Below are 10,000 nucleotides of genomic sequence, written 5' to 3' on the forward strand. Positions count from 1 at the left end.
ATCCTGTAGGACCAGTGCTAGCAGATACCTGCAATTCATTTAATCTTGCTGATTTTAATTCACTTTACACAAATACATGTACACACACACACACACACACACACACACACACACACACACACACACACACACACACACACACACACACACACACACACATATATATATATATATATATATATATATATATATATATATATATATAAATATATATATACATATATACATATATATATAAATACATATATACATATATACATATACTGTATATATATATATATATATATATATAAAGGACTACTATTACACAGGGCGAGCGCACCCAGATCCCTGGGTCGACTTGCGGAGGCCATTGCTTTCTTTGTAACCTAACATTTTATATTGGACAAATATATCAAAACTAACCTAACATTGTATATAGGACAAATATATCAACTATTGACTTATTCAATGCAGTATAAGTTAATATAAACTTTTATAGTGAAATAAGAAACTATTTTTAAGGCACTGTTATGCTTTGAAATGCCAATTTTAGCCGGACTTAACAGGTATTATTGTATGAGGTTAGTGGGCACCAGGGTTGGCAATTTTTTTTATATTTTTAAATATATAAAAAATCGATTTTGTTTGATTTAAATCAGATTTATTTGATGTAAATAGATTTTTTATAGATTTTAGATATTGTGGGATTGCTATCTGATATGCGATCTGATTGTTAAAGGACATGTTTAGCATATCAATATAAGAAGTAGTGTTATATAGACTTGCTACAAGTATACAAGGAACGGTATAAGCCCGCAACAAGTTTCAATGAGATTCTTGTTGAAACTTGTTCTAGGTAAGCAGCTTCTCACTGAGTCAGTTGCTGCTTTGGAATCAACCAGGAAGTATGTCTTTTGGACCTGGCAGAGTGGTTCCTTCAGGCAGAAAAAATTATCCTGTCTGTAATCATTTTGAAAAACTACCAACAAATTTTGGCAAAGGGTACCAAGCTAAATGCAACGACAGCAGCCAGGAACTACGGGGCATTGTGTCAAGTTTAAAATCTCACAGAGATAAATTCCAAGGTCACCCACAGCATACAGAAGAAGAAATTGATGACCCAGGTAAATAATTTTACTTATATTGTGTGCATTTCTCCCTTTTCATACGCAACTATATAAAATTGGTGAACAATGGAGAGCATGTGCAATAAAAATGTGAAGGCCTAAAGACATGATACTTCAACTTCATTACTTCTAAATTTGGGTAATGACTATATCACTATAATATACTGTATCCACTCAACTTTGGGTCCTAGATGATTGTTATTCATTTCATTCAACATTGTGTAATATATTTCATAGGTTCCATTAGAATTCAGCCCACATGGGATTCAGCCCAAAGGGATTTAGCCTAACCTAACCCAACTAACCCATTATTTTTAGTGAATTTAAAAGTGGACTGAATTCTGTGTGGGCTGAATTCCAAGCCCACCTATTTTCCTGTTAATTATTTCCATTTAATGAAGCGGCCTTGCTGTGGATGTGCTGTGTCTTGCGACACTGCTTCTGACTCAGGGCAGTGGACAAGGTGCAGGGATGACCCGTCATTCAGGAGCTGCTAAGATAAGAGGGAGGGTGGAGGGGTGTGGAGTGTATTCAGGGGTGAAATGGGTGGGATTGATTTTGTGCCTTTTTTCTTTTTGGCTACCCCCCTTGTAAGGGGGAAAAAGACTTGGTATATGTATATGTATGTATGATGTTAATTATTTCCAAATAATTTAGTGGCTTGTGTGAATATGATCATTATCTAAAAAAAATAACTACTGTACTCAAAAGTAGCCTAAATCACACTGTATTCATTCATTTATTTATTCATTTATAAATTGTGCAAGATGCTAAAATTTTCTGTTTCCATCTCAGGATCTGTATCAACAGCTTCAGTCCCTTCATCATCGGCTCCACTTGAATTATCTGCAAACCTGATTCCATCATTAAAAAGGTCACTATCAGACTCCTCCACAGGCGCCACTTCTGCTAAATCATTTTCATCTAAAAGAAAGTCTTCAACATCTTTGGACAGATTTATCACAAAAACTTCAGCCCCTCAAAAGGAAAATCTCGGCAAAGAAGTTGCAAGAATTATATTTGCTACAAATTCACCATTTCGTCTCGTTCAGCATCCTCAGTTTCTCAAGATGGTTCAGAACCTGAGGCCAGGTTATATTCCGCCATCCAGAAAAGATATTGCTGATAAGTACTTGGATCTTGTATATGAAAAGGAATATAAAAAGTGTGCAGATGACCTGAATAATGAAACTGTATGTCTTTCAAATGATGGGTGGTCTAACATCCATAATGAGTCCATAATATGTGTCACTCTAACAACATCCACTGGTCAGATTTATTTAGTTGACACAATACACACATCAGGGAAACCTCACACTGCTGAATATCTTCTACAACTTGTACAAAATTCGACCAAGAAGGCTGAACGAGATTTTGGTTGTCACATTGGAAGTGTTGTGACAGACAATGCAGCAAATGTCACCAATATGAGAAAACTCTTGGAGGAATCGAGTGAACCTGAGCATACCGTCCTCCCATACGGCTTATACCGTTCCTTGTATACTTGTGGCAAGTCTATATAACACTGCTCCATATATTGATATGCTAAAAATGTCCTTTAGCAATCAGATGGCATATCAGATAGCAATCCCACAATATTTAAAATCTATGAAAAAAATCTATTTAAATCAAATAAATCTGATTCAAATAAAAATCTCTTTTTTTATATTTTTTAAAAAGATAAAAAAAAAAAAAATCGCCAACCCTGGTGTCCACTAACCTCATACAATAATACCTGTTAAGTCTGGCTAAAATTGGCATTTCAAAGCATAACAGTGCCTTAAAAATAGTTTCTTATTTCACTATAAAAGTTTATATTAACTTATAATGCATTGAATAAGTCAATAGTTGATATATTTGTCCTATATACAATGTTAGGTTTCTAGTTTTGATATATTTGTCCAATATAAAATGTTAGGTTACAAAGAAAGCAATGGCCTCCGCAAGTCGACCCAGGGATCTGGGTGCGCACGTCCTGTGTAATAGTAGTCCTTGATATATATATATATATATATATATATATATATATATATATATATATATATATATATATATATTTATATATATATATATATATGTTTATATATATATATATATATATATATATATATATATATATATATATATATATATATATATATAATTGGCCCTCAACGGACATTTGCCCCACAGGGACAAAATCCCCCGTCATCCCACACATGTAATGTGACCTCTCCCCGTATCTTACGTCGTGACCCCCCCCCCCCGTGTCTTATGTTGTGACCTCTCCCAGAGCTTTCTTTCTATGTTTATTATGTCCTGTACTCTGTCTCTATTACATTAAAAATGCTAACTGCGTTTAGCGAAACGTCTGTACATTCTTTCTCAACAAAAGTTCCTAATGTCTACTGGAAATAAATTACTCCGTCTGTCCTGTGAAAACCAGAAATCTACATTCAGAAGACTTGAAAGTCTACTTAAGAAGTTTTGTAGTGCCGAATGCGCAGTTGTTTTTAACAAAACATGTTTAAAAGAAAACCTGCTGCCAAGATTTACATATATATGTGTGTATATATATGTATATGTACAGTGTATATGTATATATATATATGTATATGTATATATATGTATATATATGTATATGTATATGGTGACGTAGGGGGGCAAAGAGTACAAAAGAGATCGGATGACCGGTGGTAATCAGATGTCCGTGATGGGGGTAATGTTAATGATGCACTGAGTGTCAATCAAGGACTAAATATCAATATAGAACAAGATGTCAATAAAGAGCAAAATTATAATATAAGGCATGATATTGAAACTCCAAACGTGTCAAAAAGAAATAATCACGTGTTTCTTAAGACCATGTACTTTAATGCTCGTAGTATTAGGAACAAATTCCAAGAAATACAGGCGTATGTCAAAAGCGAAAATCTCGATATAATAGGAATAACCGAGACATGGTTAAATGGTAAAGAGTTTGAAGATGAATTTAACATTACGGAATTTAAACACTTTCATCAGGATAGAAATCACAAAAAAATGTGGTGGTGATCTGTAGTACGTTAAGAGCAATGTCCATGCTTGTGTTTTAGAGAAAGTGAAACAGGATGCATATGATAGTTTGTGGGTAGAATTAACCCAAACAAATGAAAAAAAAAAGCATGTAGGTGTAATATATAGGCCAAAGACATTGTCATTAGCAGATGACAAACAGTTGTTGCAAGAACTGTCTAGTTTCTGCAACCGGAACTTATTGATAGTAGTGATTTCAATTTTACTGACAATGATTGGATGACCCTTGAATATGGCCATATAGGTAGTCGCTTGATTGATTTTCTCGGTGACAATTACTTAGTTCAGCATGTAAAAGATCCCACAAGACATGGAAACTTACTCTATCTGTTGATCACTAGCCGCAAAAGTATAATAATCGATGTAGAAATCGGTGAAACTATTGCAAATAGCGACCACAACTTATATTCAAACTACTAAAAAAAAAAAAAAAAAGAATAGAATAGATACTTGTGATTCTAAAATACCCGATTTTAGTAAAGCTCAGTTCATAGGACTGCGTCAGGAGCTTCAGCTTACAGATTGGGAGGCAAATTAAAGCGAAAGACCTGTAGATCAGATGTGGGAAATATTTCAAAATACGCTCAATAAGATGATTTATAATTACATCTCATTTAAGGAGAGACGTCCCCCAAATTAGGCTTGCTCGCCCAAAATGGCTTGACAAAGAAACTGAAAAAAGTATTGCTATAAAGAGACAGGCTTATAAGAAATGCAAGTGCTCGGGTGCATTTAATGACTATAAAAATTATGTGTTAATACAGAGACATTAAAAAAAAAAAAAAACGAAAACGACAATACGAAATGAATATCGCTGATAAATACAAAGAGAATCCCAAAGAGTTCTATAGTTACATTAGAGATATAAAGGTTGGTCCACTATTATCTGCTGACGGTTAACTTGAATATTCAAATAAGTGAATGTGTGATATTTAAAAAATTATTTTAGCTCAGTATTCGTAAACGAAACACCTCAAAGTGAATTCCAAACTGAAACCTGTAAAAAGTCTAGGGTAAACGTACTACGATAAATATAACAAAAGAAAAGATTAAAGGTGTATAGAAAAACTCAAAGTTAATAATACACCAGGGCCTGACGGTTGGCATCCAATAATCTTAAACGAAATGAAAAACGAGATTGTTCTTCCATTAGAATTTTTTTCAAGAAATACATCATATCCGGAGATGTCCCAAGAGAATGGAAGCTAGCTAACGTTACTCCCATATTCAAAATAGGTGACAAAAAGAAGCCAAATAACTACAGGCCTATAAGTTATGACAAAAGAAACAATATAGACTTAATATATCTAGACTTTGGAAAAGCTTTTGATTCCGCGACCTACGAAATACTACTTACTAAATTAACTTCACATGGAATAAGTGGTCGCCTATTAAGTTGGACTAGTAATTGGTGGAATGATCGAAAACAGAGAAATGTTTTAAATGGAAAAACTTCTGGGTGGAAAAATGTTACGAGTGGAGTTCCTCAGGGTTCCATATTTGGGCCACTTCTATTCATAGAAAATATAAATGATATATACCACGGACTAAAATCTACTGTTTCCAAATTTGCTGATGATACAAAAATATGCAGAATGGTAAATGATCACATAAATCAATTAGATAATCAAGAAGATTTAGATAAATTACAGCAATGGTCTGAAAAGTGGCTGATGAAATTTAACACAAGTATACGCAGGATAATACACATAGGTAAAAAACAAAACAAGTATGATTATAAGTTATTTGGAAATTCGTTAACAAAATTGGATATTGAAAAGGATCTCGGTGTAATTATAAATAATGATCTCAAATCATCTAAGCAGTGTATTTCAGCCTCTGAGAAAGCTAATAAGTTTTTACGACTGATTGCGCTATCTTTTGACTTCAAAAGTACATCACACATTAACAAGCTATATAAATCGTTAGTTCGTCCACATTTGAAATATGCTGTTTCCGTATGGTCACCAAATCTCATTAAAGACATTGACAGATTAAAAAAAAAGTACAACGGCGAGCCACAAAACTGATTTCAAATATCAAAAATAAATCATACGAAAATCGACTAAAACATATGAATCTGCTTTCCTTAAAAAAGCGTGGACTCAGAGGTGACTTAATACAGGTCTTTAAGATTCTAAAGGGAACAGACAATACCAAAAGTAACAAAATTTGTACATTGAATGAGAATCAGACAAGAAACAATGGTCTCAAACTGTGTGGAATTATATTTATTTTGGAAGTGGGTAGAAACAACTTGCTCAACCGTGTAGTTAATGGATGGAATAAACTTCCTGCAGAGGCATTGTAATGTAGTTCAGTTCGAAGCTTTAAGAATAGTTTAAATGAGCACCTAAACAATATGTTGTAATAACTATTATTTATTTTATATATATTTTGTTTTATTTGTTTTTTTATAACTTGTCTCTTTATTATCATTTCCTTGATTCTCATTATTACTTATATGTCAGTTTATCATTGTTTAGTATTTACCTCTTTGTATATTATTTAACTATACCTATGCATTTCTCTATGTATTTCAATTATTATTTACATTTATTATAGTTTTTATTTATTCGTTTATTTATTTATTTATTTATTTATCTATATATTTATCTATCTATCATTATTATGATTTTTTTCTATTTATCATTATTATGACTTTTTTCATCCGACCTAGATATGGACCAAAAGGTCTCCTGTTGGCATTCTCCGCCTTTTTAATCCTCTATGTCGCACACGTTACATATCAACACGTCTGTGTGGATACCAGCCAGTATCAGTGCACATGGACGCACGCAAACATAAAGAGTTTCGAGGTAGTAAGCCCCCTCAAGACCTTATCTCTCAGGTCACGTGCGGTCAAGACAATTATCTCCGAGGTCACCAGTCAGCCCACGTTGCCCGTTCGACTTCAACAGTCGAATCATGATACCACAAGACAACAGTATTGCTCATTCTAATTTCTCCTGTGGTTCTATGTTCACTTGGACATAGATTGTAGATATGTAATTTAATTATATAAAATTGTGTAATTAAGTAACAAATATTTGAGCCTTAGCTCAACTCTAGTCAGGCCAAATGGCTCCTTGTAACTTAAACTATTGTACATAATTCCTTGATGGTAACTCACCTGAGGTCCCCCTCTAGAATACCCGGTCATTTGGCCTGTGGTGACTTGGAAACTTGACACAGCCTTACACAGACGGGTTCTTCCTTGTACCAAAAAAGCAAATAACTATATACATTTTTCCAACCGGCTCACTGTCCTACTGAACGTTCACTGCCGCATCTCAAGGACCAATTACGCTACCCAAAAAATCCTCTATAAAAAAAAAATTGTGAACCACCGAAAACCAACCAACACACACACACACACACATATATATATATATATATATATATATATATATATATATACACTGTATATATATATATATATATTATATATGTATATATATACATATATATACATATACATACACACACACACACACACACACACACACACACACACACACACACACACATATATATATATATATATATATATATATATATACATATATATACACACACACACACACACACACACACACACACACACATATATATATATATATATATATACATATATATATATATATATACATATATATATATATATATATATATGTGTGTGTGTGTGTGTGTGTGTGTGTGTGGGTGTGTGTGTGTGTGTGTATGTGTGTGTGTGTGTGTGTGTGTGTGTGTGTATGTGTGTGTGTGTGTGTGTGTGTGTGTGTGTGTGTGTGTGTGTGTGTGTGTGTGTGTGTGTGTGTGTTTGTGTGTGTGAGTATGTGTGTGTGTCAACATATATATATATATATATATATATATATATATATATATACATATATATATATAAATATATATATATATATATGTATACATATTTATGTATATATATGTACACATATACATATATATATATATATTATATAAATACATATATATGTATATGTATATATATATGTATATATATATATGCATATATAGATATATATATACATATATATGTATATACGTATATATATATATATATATATATATATATGTATATACAAAGGAATACTATTATACAGGACGTGCACACCTGGATTAATGGCTCCGCTAGCGGAGGCCATTTTTTTTTTTTTTTTTTTTTTTTTTTTTTTTTTTTGTAACCTAACATTTTATATTGGACAAATATATCAAGACTAGAAACATTGTATATAGGACAAACATATTAACTATTGACTTATTCAATGCAGTATAAGTTGATATAAACATTTATAGTGAAATAAGAAATTATTTTTAAGGCATTGTTAAACTTTGAAATACCAATTTTAGCCGGACTTAACATTTATTATTATATGAGGCTAGTGGATACTTTAAAGGAACCCAAGTTGCTGTTGTTTTACATTTTACAAAATGGATTATAGTTAAACCTTTGTGATTGCAAACAAACATTCACACAAATAAACAGACATAGAAGCAAAAGCTTACTAGACTGCAGCGATTAATCAGCGAGCCGAGCCTTCTTTACAGAGGTCTGGAGAAGGACTGCATTCTTCTGCTGGTCTTTCTCTAGGTTGTGGAGTCCATTCAGAAAAAAACATTTGCCAGACGACGGAACATCTTGGGACAGTCAATGTCAATTCCACTGAAGCTGACCAGTGTCGACAAGATCTCCATCAGTCTTTTCTGGCAGCAGGAACGGTGACGGGTTTTCTTGATGAAACACAGTCCACATTTAACAAGATCAAAAGTGCATACATTTGGAGTTGTCAGGGAACCTATGGACACTGTCTCGATAAAGTCCTTAACGTCACTGGTCACAAGAGGCTCCTCGACGCTGAAGACCACATCGTCCGCGCACTTCGTCTCAAGCCACCCCGCCACATAGGACGCACTACACTCTTCATTCACACTCAGTGTCACATCTGTGGTGCACCTCTCAATAGAGGCTGCATCCTCTAGGCCAATTGCAGTCCCCAAGCAGGTATGTTCCTTCGACACAGGGTGGACATCGATGGACTGGAGGTTTACGGCAGCATATCTCGTGAGGCGCTGCTTGCATGCGGAGAACACATCTCCAGTGGTCATGAAAGAGTTTGCACCAGTTGATTGACGGTAGACTGAGAACTCCCCGTCAAACTGGTCACTATGGATCTCACGTAGCAGGACATAATGAAAATCAGCGTTTCTGAACAGATAGCGGCAAATGGCAATCAGTCCCTGCATAGCCTGCACTAGTGCATTCTTGGTGTCATGGGTGAAACACTTGATTCGATTTGCTCCATGTCCTGAAGAAGCCTCTTGTAAAATTAACAGGAAAGTCTGCAGGCTGGTCGACTGAGGATCCTGAACAGCTCGATGTGGGTCGTTCATGTGCTGATCTTGCCCCTTCCCAGATACATTCACTAAATTCCACCAGTTGAGGGTAATTTGGATGAACTTAGCAGTGTCATGACATCCTCTGAGCTTCAATGAAGCCACAACCTTTTCATTGAAGACCTTCAAGACATGCTGCACACTTTGTAGTTGAAGTCGTGAGGGGTTGACAGCAAATTTAATGAGGGGAGTAGTCTTCAGAATACTGCCTTTCTCTGACTCGTACAGTTCCTTGACGTCACCAAATGATGCTGTTGTTTTATTGTCAAGACTGATCTTCTGGCACTTCTCACTGATCCAGTTGTTGTGGATGCACTTCAGACGAGGTTGTTTCTACCAACTTCCAAATTAAATGTATTTCCTGACAGTTTGAGACAATTGTTTCTTGTCTGATTCTCATTCAGTGTGAAAATTTGTCACTT

Source organism: Oratosquilla oratoria, chromosome 38, assembly GCF_046742065.1.
Source record: "Oratosquilla oratoria isolate Oo_2021 chromosome 38, ASM4674206v1, whole genome shotgun sequence".
Lineage (NCBI taxonomy): Eukaryota > Metazoa > Arthropoda > Malacostraca > Stomatopoda > Squillidae > Oratosquilla > Oratosquilla oratoria.